Source organism: Leptodactylus fuscus, chromosome 1 (assembly GCF_031893055.1).
Source record: "Leptodactylus fuscus isolate aLepFus1 chromosome 1, aLepFus1.hap2, whole genome shotgun sequence".
NCBI classification, from domain to species: Eukaryota; Metazoa; Chordata; class Amphibia; order Anura; family Leptodactylidae; genus Leptodactylus; species Leptodactylus fuscus.
This window is the reverse complement of record NC_134265.1, coordinates 288,576,762-288,594,655: the sequence shown is the minus strand read 5'-3', so window position 1 is coordinate 288,594,655 and position 17,894 is coordinate 288,576,762. Positions and strand designations below refer to the sequence as shown.

General features: G+C 42.1%; 1 protein-coding gene across 6 annotated transcripts in view; it reads right to left on the bottom strand.

The window, feature by feature from the left end:
- GRIA2 (glutamate ionotropic receptor AMPA type subunit 2) overlaps positions 1-17,894 on the bottom strand; it is a 145,611-nt gene that overhangs the window by 11,779 nt on the left and 115,938 nt on the right. The window lies entirely within an intron of this gene.

Here is a 17,894-nt window from a genome sequence, read left to right as displayed (position 1 = left end):
TTGCAAGTTTTGCCTCTTTCACATGAATAAGACTGAGCTAGCCATACCTTTAATGGTCGCTACTAGAGATGAGCGAGTACTGTTCGGATCAGCCGATCCGAACAGCACGCTCCATAGAAATGAATGGATGCACCTGGCACTTCCGCTTTGACGGTGGCCGACCGCTTAACCCCCGCATTCCGGCTACATCCATTCATTTCTATGCGAGCGTGCTGTTCGGATCGGCTGATCCGAACAATATTCGCTCATCTCTAGTCGCTACACAAATGGCTGTTTCAACATCCATTTCAAATCTGGATTTGTGTTGACTGGAAGAATGGAGTTTGACCACTTATTACCATTTGACATTGGGCAAGAACCCCCCAAAAAATCATCACATCAGATTGAGTTTTACAGATATTCATCTCTTACCAAATCTGAAATTTTTTTGTGACTCAAAAGGCTATTTCAGATGCGGTAAGAGATGAATACCTGTAAAACTCAATCTGATGTGATGATTTTTGGGGAGGTTCTTGCCCAATGCAGTGTTCACGTTAAATAATAGATGTACATCCCAACAACAGAAATCTAGCCTAACCTACAGATCAAAGAAAATATGTATTCTTAAAAGAGCCTCTGGTTGAACACCGGAGACTCACTCTTCAGTGATCATAGTATCTAGCAGATCTTAGATTTATACTCAACTAACAAAAATACATGAAATTTCAAAAAATTCAGTTTAATACACAACCCACCCATCACATTGCATATGTATATATCATTTAGGCTCAGAAATTCTGGTACTTTCTTCATATTGTAGCATAACAAGAAGCCTTTCTGTAGATTTCCCATTGGATTCCCTAAGATTCTACTGTATTCACAGAAAATATGGTGGCCCCAGATAAAGTTGAAGAGAACACTAAATTGCAAATCTGAGCCCAGATGTACAGAGCAGATGGTATGAAAATAGAATTGTTATAATCACGAGCACAGGGAAATTAAAAGTGAACATGTCATTTTAAAAGTGACAACTTCACATCAGAATATGTGGAAGGGTATCATTCCCTATAGTTATTAAATCTACTATAACTAACATAAAGTACATATTATCTATAGACCATTGAAGTAAATCTACAGATTGTGCCATGCTTGTGTATAAATATCAGATAATACTGGTACAATTCTAAACAATTATCTACATATAAAAAAAAATATTCTATAATGTTTGTGCTTTATCACATTACCAGATGCATATGATCAAAAAGTAAAAAAAAAAAAATCTGTGACTTGTCCCATTCATTTGAATAGTGCATGTCGAAATCCGTGTATATACTGTACTGCCAGTGGTATGGCTAGGAATGGTGGGGGCCCCGTGGAAAACTTTTGACATGACCCCACCCCCTTCCTGACCGACACCGCAGACCTTGACAGATCGACCCCCCAACACATTTCTGCGTGCTCTTTTATGCCCCATAGTGGCCCCTGCACACAGTATTATGCCCCATAGTGGCCCCAGTACACAGTATTATGCCTCATAGTGGCCCCTGCACAAAGTATTATGCCCCATAGTGGCCCCAGTACACAGTATTATGCCCCATAGTGGCCCCTGCACACAATATTATGCCCCATAGTGACCCCTTCACATAGTGGCCCCTTCACATACACTTCACATACCAGGTATTATGCCCCACTATGGACACCCATGAACAATTATTATACTCTGGGGTCTTTTCAGACCCCAGAGTATAATAATTGGAGATCCAGGGGTATACAAACATAAAAAAAACCACTGTAACTTACCTATCTCTGGCTCTGCTGCAGTCTTCAGTGGTGTTGGCCATCTTTAATGACGTACTGATGTCACTTGACCCGTGATGCAGGACCGGGTTATGTGATGTCAGGGACGTCACACAACTGGGCCCGAAGCCTGCCCGGAGCGTGGAAAGGTAAGTAACATGTTTATTATTATTATTATTATTTTTTATTTTTTTTTTTAAATGTAGATTGTGAGCCCCACATAGAGCTCACAATGTACATTTTTCCCTATCAGTATGTCTTTTGGAATATGGGATGGAAATCCATGCAAACACGGGGAGAACATACAAACTCCTTGCAGATGGTTTTATGCCCTTGGCGGGATTTGAACACCAGGACTCCAGCGCTGCAAGGCTGCAGTGCTAGCCACTGAGCCACCGTGTGACCCCTGTAACATGTTTATTATGTTCCTTTACCTCTCCCGAGCCTCCAATCATAATACTGAAAAGCCTCCCCCCCCCCCCCCCCGAGTATAATAATAGTGCTTGTGGGGCCTGCGGCGTCACTTACCGATTCTGGCCCCTGCCAGGATAGGTAAGTAAATAGGGCCCATTACCGGCTGGAGTAACTCCAGTGGGTAGCAGCCTATTAAGAAAAAAAAACCTGCAGGGGTAGCAGCTGTCACCAGGCCCCTAATTTCACAGACCCTGTGGCAGTCGCTACCCCTGCTACCCTGGTAGTTATGCCACTGTGTACTGCAGAAATTTTTGAACCAAATCCTAACACACCCATTTCAATGACTTCTTATCCTAACAAACTTGCAACACATGGTTAAAATTATTATTTACTAGAGGGAGGACCCGGCTTCGCACGGGTATATTACATGTTATGTTTGTGTAGTGGCCTCATAAGTATTGTCCAGTTTTGCACTGGTGTATTTTGTATGTGGTTTGTGTGTATGTCCATAAGCGTCATGTGATTGTGTGTATTTCATTTTGGATATCAGTGAAAAACCTATGATCAGTTGTTATGGATACCTGGAGTAAAGCTGTATCTAATCCTTCCCCAATGCAGTACTGTGTTTAGACGCAAGTATCTAATCCTTGTTGGTGTGGTACTGTGTACAGATGTGTGTATCTAATCCTCCGGTAAATGAAACTGTGTGCAGAAGTGCATATCTAATCTTACAGCATGTGGTACTATGTGCAGACGCGTGTATCTAATCCTCTGGCGTGTGGTACTGTGTGCAGACAGGTGTATCTAATCCCTGGCGTGAGGTACTGTGTGCAGATGAGCGTATCTAATCCTCCCCCGTGTGGTACTGTGTGCTGAGATGCGTATCTAATTATCTGGCATGTGGTACTGTGTGCAGAGGCATGTATCTAATCCTCCAAAGTGTGGTACTGTATTCAGACGCATGTATCTAATCCTCCCCTGTGTGGTATTGTGTGAAGAGGCGCGTATCTAATCCTTTGGCGTGTGGAACTGTGTGTAGACACGCGTATCTAATCCTACAGCATGTGGTACTGTGTGCAGATGTGTGTATCTAATCTTATGGTGTGTGGAACTGTGTGTAGACGTGCGTATCTAATCCTCTGGAGTGTGGAACTGTATGTAGATGCGTGTATCTAATCCTACGGCATGTGGTACTCTGTGCAGACGTGTGTATCTAATCCTATGGCGTGTACAACTGTGTGAAGACACGTGTATCTAATCCTCCCCTGTGTGGTATTGTGTGAAGAGGTGCGTATCTAATCCTATGGCGTGTGGAACAGTGTGTAGACGCGCGTATCCAATCCCCCGGCATGTGGTACTGCGTGTAGACGTGCGTATCTAATCCTCCCCCGTGTTGTACTGTGTGCAGACGCGCGTATCTAATCCTCCCCCGTGTGATACTGTGTGCGGAAATGCGTATCTAATTCTCTGGCTTGTGGTACTGTGTCCAGAGGCATGTATCTAATCCTCCAAAGTGTGGTACTGTGTGCACACACACATATCTAATCCTTCCTTGTGTGGTATTGTGTGAAGAGGCTCGTATCTAATCCTTCGGCGTGTGGAACTATGTGTAGACGGGCGTATCTAATCCTATGGCATGTGGTACTGTGTGTAGACGCGCGTATCTAATCCTCCCCCGTGTGATACTGTGTGCTGAGACGCATATCTAATTCTCTGGCTTGTGGTACTGTGTGCAGAGGCATGCATCTAATCCTCCAAAGTGTGGTACTGTGTGCACACACACGTATCTAATCCTACTCGCGTATCTAATCCTACTGCATGTGGTACTGTGTGCAGACGCGTGTATCTAATTCTATGGCGTGTACAACTGTGTGCAGACGCGCGTATCTAATCCTCTGGAGTGTGGAACTGTATGTAGACGCGTGTATCTAATCCTACGGCATGTGGTACTGTGTGCAGACGCGTGTATCTAATTGTATGGCGTGTACAACTGTGTGCAGACGCGCGTATCTAATCCTCTGGAGTGTGGAACTGTATGTAGACGTGTGTATCTAATCCTATGGCGTGTACAAATGTGTGCAGATGCGCGTATCTAATCCTCTGGAGTGTGGAACTGTGTGTAGATGCGTGTATCTAATCCTACGGCAAGTGGTACTGTGTGCAGACGCGTGTATCTAATTGTATGGCGTGTACAACTGTGTGCAGACGCGCGTATCTAATCCTCTGGAGTGTGGAACTGTATGTAGACGTGTGTATCTAATCCTATGGCGTGTACAAATGTGTGCAGATGCGCGTATCTAATCCTCTGGAGTGTGGAACTGTGTGTAGATGCGCGTATCTAATCCTACGGCAAGTGGTACTGTGTGCAGACGCGTGTATCTAATTGTATGGCGTGTACAACTGTGTGCAGACGCGCGTATCTAATCCTCTGGAGTGTGGAACTGTATGTAGACGTGTGTATCTAATCCTATGGCGTGTACAAATGTGTGCAGATGCGCGTATCTAATCCTCTGGAGTGTGGAACTGTGTGTAGATGCGTGTATCTAATCCTACGGCAAGTGGTACTGTGTGCAGACGCGTGTATCTAATTGTATGGCGTGTACAACTGTGTGCAGACGCGCGTATCTAATCCTCTGGAGTGTGGAACTGTATGTAGACGTGTGTATCTAATCCTATGGCGTGTACAAATGTGTGCAGATGCGCGTATCTAATCCTCTGGAGTGTGGAACTGTGTGTAGATGCGCGTATCTAATCCTACGGCAAGTGGTACTGTGTGCAGACGCGTGTATCTAATTGTATGGCGTGTACAACTGTGTGCAGACGCGCGTATCTAATCCTATGGAGTGTGGAACTGTATGTAGACGTGTGTATCTAATCCTATGGCGTGTACAAATGTGTGCAGATGCGCGTATCTAATCCTCTGGAGTGTGGAACTGTGTGTAGATGCGCGTATCTAATCCTACGGCAAGTGGTACTGTGTGCAGACACTCGTATCTAATGCTACGACATGTGGTACTGTGTGTAGACACGCGTATCTAATCCTACGGCATGAGTTACTGTGTGCAGACGCGTGTATCTAATCCTATGGCGTGTACAACTGTGTGAAGACACGTGTATCTAATCCTCCCCTGTGTGGTATTGTGTGAAGAGGCGTGTATCTATCCTATGGCGTGTGGAACTGTGTGTAGATGCGCGTATCCAATCCCCCGGCATGTGGTACTGTGTGCAGACGCACGTATCTAATCCTATGGCATGTGGTACTGTGTGTAGACGCACGTATCTAATCCTCCCCCGTGTGGTACTGTGTGCAGACGCGCGTATCTAATCCTCCCCCGTGTGGTACTGTGTGCAGATGCGTGTATCTAATCCTCCCCCGTGTGATACTGTGTGCGGAGATGCGTATCTAATTCTCTGGCTTGTGGTACTGTGTGCAGAGGCATGTATCTAATCCCCCAAAGTGTGGTACTGTGTGCACACACACGTATCTAATCCTCCCTTGTGTGGTATTGTGTGAAGAGGCGCGTATCTAATCCTTCGGCGTGTGGAACTGTGTGTAGACGCACGTATCTAACCCTACGGCATGTGGTACTCTGTGCAGACGCGTGTATCTAATCCTATGGCGTGTACAAATGTGGGCAGGTGCGCGTATCTAATCCTCTGGAGTGTGGAACTGTATGTAGATGCCTGTATCTAATCCTTTGGCATGTGGAACCATGTGAAGAAGTGCGTATTTAATCCTCTGGTTTGTGGGACTGTGTGCAGACGTGTGTATCTAATCCTCTGGCGTGTGATACTGTGTGCTGATCTGTGTATCTAATCCTCTGATGCGTGCATCTCAGTTTTGATATCAGTGTTGTATTGTGCATGTGGAGTGACCGTGTGTATTGCAGTTGGAATATGAGTGAAAGACTTGAAGGTTTGTATTGGCTAAGGGGGGGGCACTGTGTTTGGAATGCTGTATCTCAGCAACGGTGCGTCCGAGCGAGTTGGAGTCTCATCTTAAACCTTCCCGGATACCTGAAGTGTCTCTGTACCAAATTTGGTGAAGATCGGTCCAGTCGTTTGGTTCGCATTAGAGCACAGACAGACAGACAGACAGACAGACAGACAGAAATTCATTTTTATAATATAGGGAGACTAGTAGAACGACCCAGCATCGCACGGTATATTTCATTTTTTGTTTGTGTAATGGCCCCATAAGAATTGGTATTGGTCTATTTTATATGTTGTTTGTGTGTAATTTAAATAGGTTTCAATTTATAAGAATGCTGAAATCCAATATTGTAGTAGAGTATAGGTACAGTTTATTTATAGCTGTGTTGTTATGGAAACCTGGTAAATGAAATATGAAGTTATATTGGCTGATACACGTCATATGACTGATTATTTAAGGACCTGCAAATTGCTATTTACTAATACAGGTCCTAAGTAGCTTACTTGCAATGGAAACCTGGTGTAAAGCTGTGTGTATATCAAGATTGAAGAATCTGCGAGTTTCTATTGGTCCATAAGTGTGATGTGATCATATGAATCTCAGTTTGGATATGAGTGAAAAACCTGCGATCGGTTGTTATGGAAACCTGGAATAAAACTGTGTATATGTGGCCTTGTGTAACAGTGTCATCCACAGTGCCCTGTGTCTTTAAAGCTGACCTAGAGCTGTGAAGACAAATGGCTGGGTTGTTATGGAAGCCTGGAGTAAAGTTGTGTGCATGTGGAGACTTAGCTCCTGCAAGCTTCTACTGGCTTATTAGGGACATGTGACTGTGTGTATGGCGGTTGGAATATGAGTGAAAGACTCACAGGCTTCTATTGGCTAATACAGGTTATTTTTGGGGGAATTCTGTATCTCAGGGATGGTACGCCCTAGACATATAGTTAAACAGCGTAAACTCCATGGAATCTGCAATTTTTTAATGATGGATGCCCTCCAGAACATCATCAGAAGGTGTGATTGGTTGCCATGTCAGACAGAGTCTATAGGCTATAGACTACTAGGCCTATCATTGCTATAGTGTGTAATAGAAGTCAATGACTTTTACAATATATTGCAATACATTAGTATTGTAGTGTATTGTAAGAGCAATCAAACCGTCCATGTTTCAAAGTCGGTCTGAAAACAAAAGTAAAACAATAACAGTTTTCAAAAGCATTAAAAAAAACACAAAAAATATAAAAATATAAATAATTACTTTGTCCCTAAATCACATATAAAAATTAATAAACAGAATTAAACATAAACACTTTAGGTATACCCAGGTTCAAAAATGCTCAAATATTAACATATCAATATATTTATCCCTTAGGGAGCCTTCACACGGAGTAAACGCGCGTGTATTTTTGCAAAATATACGTGTAAAAATACGCCTGTAAAAATACGCCTCTAAAATGTCATTGAAGTCAATGGGAGTCTTATTTTTACACGAGTATTTTTACACGTGTATTTTGCAAAAATACACGTGCATTTACTCCATGTGAAGGAAAAATCCAAGCAGCCCAATGGCATTTTTATCAACACTGCTCCTAAAAAATTAATTCAAATATGATCAAGCCATCAGATATTCCCAGAAATGTTATGAATAAAAACTATATCTTATGTACATATCTAGCTCTGTAAATATGTTATGTAATTATTAGAAATTTACAGTGTTCTGAATGAAACGGTATTAAAACATTAAAATACTACGTAAATTTAGTATCGTCATGATCGTACTGAGCCACAAAATATAACTAACATATAATTTTTTACCTAATAGCGAATAAAATAAAAATAAACCTATAAGAAATTGGACCAAATGCATTTTTTTTTTTTTATAAATTCCACTTTATTCAGGATTTTTTTCCAACTTCTCAGAACATTGTACAGGATATTGAATGGTGCGATTACAAAGTACAATTTGTTCCACAAACAATAAGCCATGATGTGACAAAAAGAGAAATGAGAAAAACCAGGAACACAAAAATGAAAACTGGCTCAGTCTTTAATTGGTTAATTTGTTCTGGTGTGGTGACCATATTTACTTGAGCTGTAACAGCAGTGCTCCAGGAGCTGAAGGCTCAGTGCATCAACTACCTCAACTACATAAGACTTAAAAGTTGTTTTTCTCCAAACATACAAAAGTGGCATATATAATACCGGTACAATGTTTATCACTGCAATGTGCTCTGTAATCTGGTGGTGGCAGTTAAACAGGCTTGGGGGAGGTGGTAGTAGGGCTGGCTCCAGGTTTGTGTGGGCCCTTGGGTGAAAGAGCCCCAGTGGGCCCCTTTTGAAGTAAATCATACATACTGCATCAAAAAAAAAAACAATCGAAATTGGGTGTTTTTGTTGAGGGAGACCTACTGGAGTGGAGTGTAATACAGTCCATTCCACACAAGAAATACAACCTGTTCAGACATAGGAAAGCAAAGAGGAATTTGAGGCGGACATCTCCCTCAGATTCTCGTTTATTTTCTGCCTTCAGGTCATGGTGCAAAACATCAGCATTCTGTTGCTGCTTTCCACCACTGATTAGGCCGAAATGAATGATTCTAACCAGTGGGGAGTCTGGGAAATCAGCTGCTGAATCCAGCAGGATGCTTTTTTTTCCAGCTTCCTACTCCAATTAGTTTTAATAGGAGGCAGAATGATGAAGGGGTCTGCTGCTGATTTAGGTGTGAAATCCATTGCAAAATCAGTTCCAGATTCCACCATGTGAACAGGGCCTGATACTGTTAATAGTGCCACTCCACAGTGGCCCCTGCATAGTATTAAATTCTCCACAGTGGCCCAACACAGCATTATATGCCCACAGTGCCCCCCACACAGTATTATATGCCTACAGTGGTCCCCACACATCATTATGTACTCCACATTGACCCCCAGACAGCATTATGTACTCCACCGTGACTACCACACAGAATTATATGCTCCGCAGTGGCCCCCACACAGTATTATATGCTGTCAAGATCCCCTCTCCCTAGAGCTGGTGCTATTAAAAATAACAAACACTTATACCCACCTTACCTCAACTCTCCGAGGCATCCTCGCATTCTGTCTTGCGACTGAGCTCTTCAGGCTAGTGACTTAGGTCCTTCTCCCCAGGCCTCACTGCTGGGATCTGTGATTGGGCCTAAGTGGTAACATGGGAAGTGATGAAGTCTTCACGCCAGCTCACCCTACGTGACCGCTGGGGTTCAAGCACAGGACCTCCGTCATGGGCCGGCAAAACTCCGGAGTGGATGCTGAGCCCAGAACAGGTGAGTATAAGTTTTTTTTATTGTTAATCACTTTCCATGGGCTGGCATCTATTGGAAAGGGGCCTCACAATTGCCAGGCCCTCTCCATTAGCAGTATGTATAGCGGTTGGGGAAGCAGGCTTTGCATCTCGACTGCTATCATTGTTGTACGGGGCTGTGGCTATTTCCAGCTGGCCACGGGCCCCATATCTTGTGCTACTGCTGAATGGTCCCCCTTGGGAGCTTGGGGCTCCGGCACTTGCCCGGGTAATCTGGGTGCTGATGCTGACCCTTGGTGGTAGACTCCTTTTAAAGTATTCTTAAAGTATACTTAACCGTTTAAAAAATAAAATAAATATTATATATATATATATATATATATATATATATATATATATATCAGTGTGTGTGCATGAGGAATAACACAATTTCTGGCCATTATATATATTTCAATGTAGTGTCCCCCTCTGCATGATCCATCTCTATTTTCTAGTTGTCTCAAAGCTGATAACACACAGAAAGTACAAGAGAATCTGCTCATCTACAGTAGTAACGATCTCTATCTGACTCTGAAGCAGCAGCAGAGTCATTATAAAGAAGTATTGACCTATATTGATACAAATAAAGCACTTGGACTGAGATGTTAGCTGTAGCAATCTCTATCAGTGTCTATCTTTCTTCACTCTTACTCTTTCGGCCTAGTTCACACAGGCACAAAATAGCGTATTATGGTCCTGATATTGACGCGGGAAGCCGCGTCAAAATCGGGACCAAAATATGCCTACCGCGACTGTCAGTTGCGGCTTCCCGCTCCGGAGTAGGCCCAAAATGAATGGGCCTAGTTCCGAGGATGCTGCAGCGAAGTGGATGCCGTGGCTCAATGAGTGGCAACAGAGTCCACCATTGTGAGGGGGTGGATTTTTACGTGGATTATGCACCAAAATCTGCCCCCTCTGTCCCCGTGTGAAAGAACCCTTCCACTTCACTCAGACTTCTAATGCAAGTTGTAATGTGACTTTTAGTGAGTGTCTGTCGGTCTTGCTCTAGCTCTAACATACCTGTATTTCACAGGTATTTCAATCAAGATATAGGACCAGCTTGGATGCTTCAGCAACCTATGAGTGTGCACCTACAGGCCAAGCTGCAATATCTGTGGGCAAATTTGCTGCAGTATCCTGCAATTATATCTCATTTTGTATCCATCCTAGAAACGGAGTACTAGAGCCTCCATTCGATTGTACAGTTTTCCCCTCACATGACACAATACCCTCATTGTACTTCATTCAGATACTCATCGTATAGCATCACAGCCAGGCAATGTGTCAGTATACTTTTTTTTTTTTTTTTGTAGATTGTGATCCCCACATAGAGCTCACAATGTACATTTTTTCCTATCAGTATGTCTTTGGAATATGGGATGGAAATCCATGCAAACACGGGGAGAACATACAAACTCCTTGCAGATGGTTTTTTGCCCTTGGTGGGATTTGAACACCAGGACCCAGCGCTGCAAAGCTGCAGTGCTAACCACTGAGCCACCGTGTGGCCCCTGTGTCAGTATACTTTATTGGGTGGATTATTTAATTTTTATATTATATTTACATTGGATGACTGAGATGACATCTAGGTACAGAGTCAGTCAGGACAAACAATAACCTTCCTCTCTGGGCCCCATCTTCTTAATCACACTGCAGGGGCCCCAATAACCAACCATCTTGCAGTATATTGCAACTACCTGAGGTCTGGTGCTTTGTGGACACATCCTGGCTCACACGGCTAAGAAGTTCCTAATTCAAGGCAAGAGTCAAGCAGCAGGCTACTGACAGGGTCTGACTACTGAGATTTTTTTTTTTTTAGGGATTTGCGAACAAGTGTCAGGTAATATTTGCTAGTAGATGTATACTGGGCCCCTGGAATGAATACTGAGACTGATAATGTATTCCTAGAAACTCTTGATCGCACACTGTAAATTTACTGCTACAGATATACTGAAATATCTACTATGCGCCAATGCACTATTAACAATGGATTCAGAAGAAACCTGGAAGTAAGTATTTCTAAGCAAATAAATGGCATATTGGATGTGAATATAAGTCAATCATATAGTAGGAGCACCGCTCATAAACCTGCATACAGACAGGGTCATTTGCAGTAAATTATTTCTATGTAATGATGTATCATAACAAATATTGGTCTTTGTTATCTTGCCAACCCTTTCATGACTGGAATTGACAATAATAATAAATAATTTTAGGATGTATAATTTCCTTATTGTTATATCTGTCAGGCACAAGGATTAATTGTTCTTCCAGTTCTCCATATTTACTACTGCGGGCTCAGTTATGGGCGTACTGACACATATTAAGTGACCCACACCTGACTCAACTACTAGATTGAGAACAGAGTCATAATGGAGACGCCACATAATGGAGAATATATAGTACATTAAAAAAGCAGGAAAACCACACACAACACAGAGAGCTAGAGACAAGGGAATCTCTCAAGATTTGTTTCATACTCAGGTTCAGCGGCTTGGGTTCTTGGCTTGTTTAGTGCGGTATGAACTACGTTTCAAATTGGCTTAAAACATAGTGTAGAATACTCTTAGAAACCTATCGATTCTTTAAGGTAAACACAGCCAAAGTTATGTCAAAGTGAAAAGTGACATTAAAATGTGACATCAATTCAGTATAATAGGTGGAGGGCCAGGAGAGGTGTAAAATAAATAAATAAATAAGGCAAGGGGGGAGGGTGTTGTGGATCGTTCCATGACATAGAATAGCATAATACAAGTCTCCAGGGAAGATCTGATGGGAGACCTTGTGGTGCTGAGCCTGGGCCTTGAGGGCAATGTTACGACTGTTAAGAGTGCCCTGTAGGGAAGACCAGGTGTACTCAACCATGGGACTCACAACTTTTTGAATTCAGATAGGGCATTACCCTTTATGGATTTTTTAATATTTGTCTAAAAGTTAAATGATGAAGTCATCTGAATCAAGTTAGCTTCCTGCAGTCCTTAGTAACATTGTGTAAAAATGTGGTCTTATTGGAGAGCTACAGAGAACTTATGTTATTATTTATTATTTTATTATTGTTATTTATTTATATAGCACCATTAATTCCATGGTGCTTTACATTTGGGGGTTACATACAATTTGGGGGTTACATACAATACACAGAATATACAGGTAGATATAATACTAACAGTGATCGACTGGCACAGTGGGGTAGAGGGCCCTGCCCGCGAGGGCTTACAATCTATGAGGGAAGGGGGGTAGAGACAGAAGGAGAGGGGGAGACTGTACAGATGGCAGTGCGGTGATAGTGTTATTGGAGGTTGTAGGCCTTCCTGAATAGGTGAGTCTTCAGGTCCTTCTTGAAGCCTGTGATTGTGGGGGTCAGTCTTATGTGTCATGGTAAGGAGTTCCAGAGTATGGGGGATGCACGGGAGAAATCTTGGAGACGGTTGTGTGAGGAGCAGAGTGGAGTAGGAGGTCATTGGAGGATCTGAGGTTACGTGTGGGCAGGTAGCGGGAGATTAGTTCAGAGATATATGGAGGGGACAGGTTGTGGATGGCTTTGTATGTTAGCGTTAGTAGTTTGAACTCAATTTGCTGGGCTATATGTGATTTCTTTGACTAGATGTTTTACTTAGATTAAAGCTAGACTAAGTAATAGTGTGTCCTTGGTAAACAAGATACCAAAGATCTGTTATGCTTTGTTCACACTTGCGCCCGGTGTTCAGTTTGTGCATTCCGCTGGGTTTCCATCTTCAGCTCTGGTGAAACTGGACAGGGGACTGAAACCTGGTGGTCAGCTTTAAAACCCATTCACTTGAATGAGTTTGTAAAGGTGACCGCCCGTGTCTGCCTTTGGCCTGTCTGCGGGGAAACCATTTTTTTTAGCCAGACACAAAGTCCTACATGTCCGACCTTGTGTCCGGCTAAAAAATGGTTTCCCTGTGGACGGGCTGCAGGCGAACACAGGTGGTCACTTTTATAAACCCATTCAAGTGAATGGGTTTTAAAGCTGACTGCTGGGGTTCCATCCCTTGTCCAGTTTCGCCAGGGCTGAAGACAGAAACCCAGCGGAATGCACAAACCGGACACTGGGTGCAAGTGTGAACATCCCCTTTGCTGTAGGTTATAATCAATTTGTCATGTTCCCTTTTAAGAATTGTATAGCTTGTTATACATGTCCTTTCTTTTATTTGTACTTGTTAATAATTTGACTTTTATACTTTCCATTTGCAGAAACTTATAGCTAAATTTATTGTTCTCAGAGACAATATTAACTTTTGCTACTGGTCACTTCTTAGTATGAGAACTATTTAAGCAGGATGGGACCAGAATTTGATCTAGTTTTGAGTTTTTCTCAGAACCTTTTCTTGTTTTATATTCATCCGTGTCATGATGCTGCATATTGAAATTTGTGTTTGCTATATAAAGTATTATAGGGATTGCCTGGGGAGTTTTATTCTTACTTACAAGTTCCGGGGTCTCTCTACCTCATTCCTCCATTGCCAATCTCACAAGTTGTACTGGTTTTACTACTTGTGGCTTTACTACCTATGCTATTGGTGCTGTTTTTTTATTTTTAATAGGTTGTTACCAGTTGGATTGCTCCAGCAGGTATTGGCCGATTTTCACTTACCTATCCCCACTCCTGTCCATGGCTGCTCTGCTTAGGCCTCCAGGGCACTGAATATGAGCATGTTATTTTTCTGCACCTTCTCTGGGGCCACCATTTATTTAATATCAGTTCAGAGAAGAAGTTTGGTCTGAAATAAACTTGCAGATGACTCTTGTGAATAAGTAAAGGTTCGCTACTAGAATTCTTTCTTGAAAGTCAAAATATCAAACGCTATGGGAATGATGGTGGAATGTATTCTATTGCCATAGGAAGCCAGTGAATGGACAGTATACTGGATCAAAAAAATAAAGATGTAAAATGTATCCAGGTATCTCAATTCTTATTTAAATATTTATATGATGTATTATAAACATCACTTTGCACAGAGAGCTAAATGATCCTGAAGTTTCTTTCTTTCTTTTTAGTTGCTATGTCTCCTAGTATCTCTCTATCTACTATGAGCTTTTATGTGTTCTCTCTTGCTATATACTACTGATATATATATATATATATATATATATATATATATATATATATATATGATAAAATGTAAAAAGAGAGCAACCATTTCCACCAACTGTAAAAAGCAATACCAGATCTGTGCGGTCAGCATTCAATAATACTGTGGGTTTTTTTTTTTCCTCTATTGCACAGAAGTAATGAACAAGAGTGTTTTCCACCACAAACAGAGATATCCCACCAGAGGACAAAAACACAAAGATGTCATTTTGCAGGTATATGGCAAACAATGAGGTCACCGAGAGAAGTGATACAAAAAGAGGCCTAGAGCAAAACATACAATGGGTTTCCATTCCTTTCCATTCACTATAGTTATCCCTGCTACTCAGGATGTTAAAGGGGTTGTCCCATCACAAGGATCCTATCTATACTGCTTGTTAATGTGGATGTAAGACTTTTCCTAAATACATTGCTTCAGCAAAACTGCTTTGTTTGTCCACTATCTTACTTTATTCAATTCTTTGTGGCCACAGCCCTGACTTAGCTGCTCATGAGTCAAGTGATGTATCTGCTGCTCTCAGGGGGGAGGGAGGAGGGGCTAAGTGCACGGGAGCGAGCCTGTGTTTCTAGCTATTCCTATGTCTACACCACATGACCTAGCTCCCTGCTATCAGATAGGGGAGAGGAGCTGCTTTCATTTCTTCTGTTCTCCCAGTTATCAGGCTAGCTAATTCAATTGTGTTCATTATGGCAGAGACAGGCAGTCTCTGTATGTAACACAGAATGGAGTTGCTGCTGCCTGTACTTCATAGTCCAATATGGGTGGGCGGAGCTACACACGAATTTGGGGGCGGAGCTAAATGGGAGGTTGCATGTGAAACCCCGCCCACCAAATGATGCAAGAAACCAGGAAGAAAGAAGATTTTACAGCAGTAAAGACTGATGAGTATGTGAGGTGGGAATACCCCTTTAAGCCTATGCTGTAGGGGCTGAAGGCTGTTAGATGTGGCATAAGTATGTTTCCTTATAGTACATTTGTAGATCATGAGTTCAATTCACTTTTTATTCAGTGTTTTCTCTTATTCATATCAGTTATTGTAGGCAAATTTCAAACAAATATACCCCAAAACTTATATGTAAAACTCTATAAATGACATGATCCAAATACTACACACTTCTTTGATAGATAGGATAGATAGATGATAGATAGGATATAGATAGATAGATAGATAGATAGATAGATAGATAGATAGATGATAGATAGGATATAGATAGATAGATAGATAGATAGATAGGTAGATAGACCATTGTAAAAAAACAAATACAATGCCTTTCAATATCAAACTACTTATTTTCTCATTTTGCATCTGTAATTTCGATTAACCGTCAGTAAGACTTATCGTGATGACATCTGAATACACATTTCACAGTGCGCAAAAATGTATGTTGAATAGAAGAATACAGTAACTACGCACAACCTAGCACAACAATCCAATACCTTTATTCATCCTCCTCTGTATGACTCATTTTCCTGTGTACTTGACTTCTCTGTCACAGAATTATTCAGATGTTCTCTAGCTTGCTAAAGATGTGTAGGCTGAATATAATGTGGGCTAACATTTGGTACAAGCAGATAACTGTGTGGGTGTGAAGTGAATTACAACATCAAATTGTATTGTATACTATCTTGTAAATAACCATTTGCCTAATGGGTTGATCTGCATTAATATATAAAATTGTCTTCATAACATAAATGTCTAAGGCTAACTTCACATTGTCATCTTTTTGTCTGTTGTTCTGATCTGTGATTGACCGAAAAGCAGAAAGAATGAAAGATGCAGATGGAGTGGTCTCCATTTGCATCTGTCACCAATCAACATTAAACCCCATATGTGGGCTGATGCATGGTGTATGATCTGAGCTCCATATGATATACAGTATATTCACAGTTAAATGTATGATAATAAGTTATGATATAATATAGAGAGCTCTCTTAAGTTACAATATTAATGATGGGACTTCAAAACACTGCAACTTTAGACCATAGATGTAGAACAAGCAAAAGAATAAAAGATTTTAAAACCCCAAACCACTAAACAATATAGCATGTCAGTTTATACAGTGCCTACAAGTAGTATTCAACCCCCTGCCGATTTAGCAGGTTTGATAAGATGCAAATAAGTTACAGCCTTCAAACTTCAAACAAGAGCAGGATTTATTAACAGATGCATAAATCTTACAAACCAAAAAGTTATGTTGCTCAGTTAAATTTTAATAAATTTTAAACATAAAAGTGTGGGTCAATTATTATTCAACCCCTAGGTTTAATATTTTGTGGAATAACCCTTGTTTGCAATTACAGCTAATAATCGTCTTTTATAAGACCTGATCAGGCTGGCACAGGTCTCTGGAGTTATCTTGGCCCACTCCTCCATGCAGATCTTCTCCAAGTTATCTAGGTTCTTTGGGTGTCTCATGTGGACTTTAATCTTGAGCTCCTTCCACAAGTTTTCAATTGGGTTAAGGTCAGGAGACTGACTAGGCCACTGCAACACCTTGATTTTTTCCCTCTTGAACCAGGCCTTGGTTTTCTTGGCTGTGTGCTTTGGGTCGTTGTCTTGTTGGAAGATGAAATGACAACCCATCTTAAGATCCTTGATGGAGGAGCGGAGGTTCTTGGCCAAAATCTCCAGGTAGGCCGTGCTATCCATCTTCCCATGGATGCGGACCAGATGGCCAGGCCCCTTGGCTGAGAAGCAGCCCCACAGCATGATGCTGCCACCACCATGCTTGACTGTAGGGATGGTATTCTTGGGGTCGTATGCAGTGCCATCCAGTCTCCAAACGTCACGTGTGTGGTTGGCACCAAAGATCTCGATCTTGGTCTCATCAGACCAGAGAACCTTGAACCAGTCTGTCTCAGAGTCCTCCAAGTGATCATGAGCAAACTGTAGACGAGCCTTGACATGACGCTTTGAAAGTAAAGGTACCTTACGGGCTCGTCTGGAACGGAGACCATTGCGGTGGAGTACGTTACTTATGGTATTGACTGAAACCAATGTCCCCACTGCCATGAGATCTTCCCGGAGCTCCTTCCTTGTTGTCCTTGGGTTAGCCTTGACTCTTCGGACAAGCTTGGCCTCGGCACGGGAGGAAACTTTCAAAGGCTGTCCAGGCCGTGGAAGGCTAACAGTAGTTCCATAAGCCTGCCACTTCCGGATGATGCTCCCAACAGTGGAGACAGGTAGGCCCAACTCCTTGGAAAGGGTTTTGTACCCCTTGCCAGCCTTGTGACCCTCCATGATCTTGTCTCTGATGGCCTTGGAATGCTCCTTTGTCTTTCCCATGTTGACCATGTATGAGTGCTGTTCACAAGTTTGGGGAGGGTCTTAAAT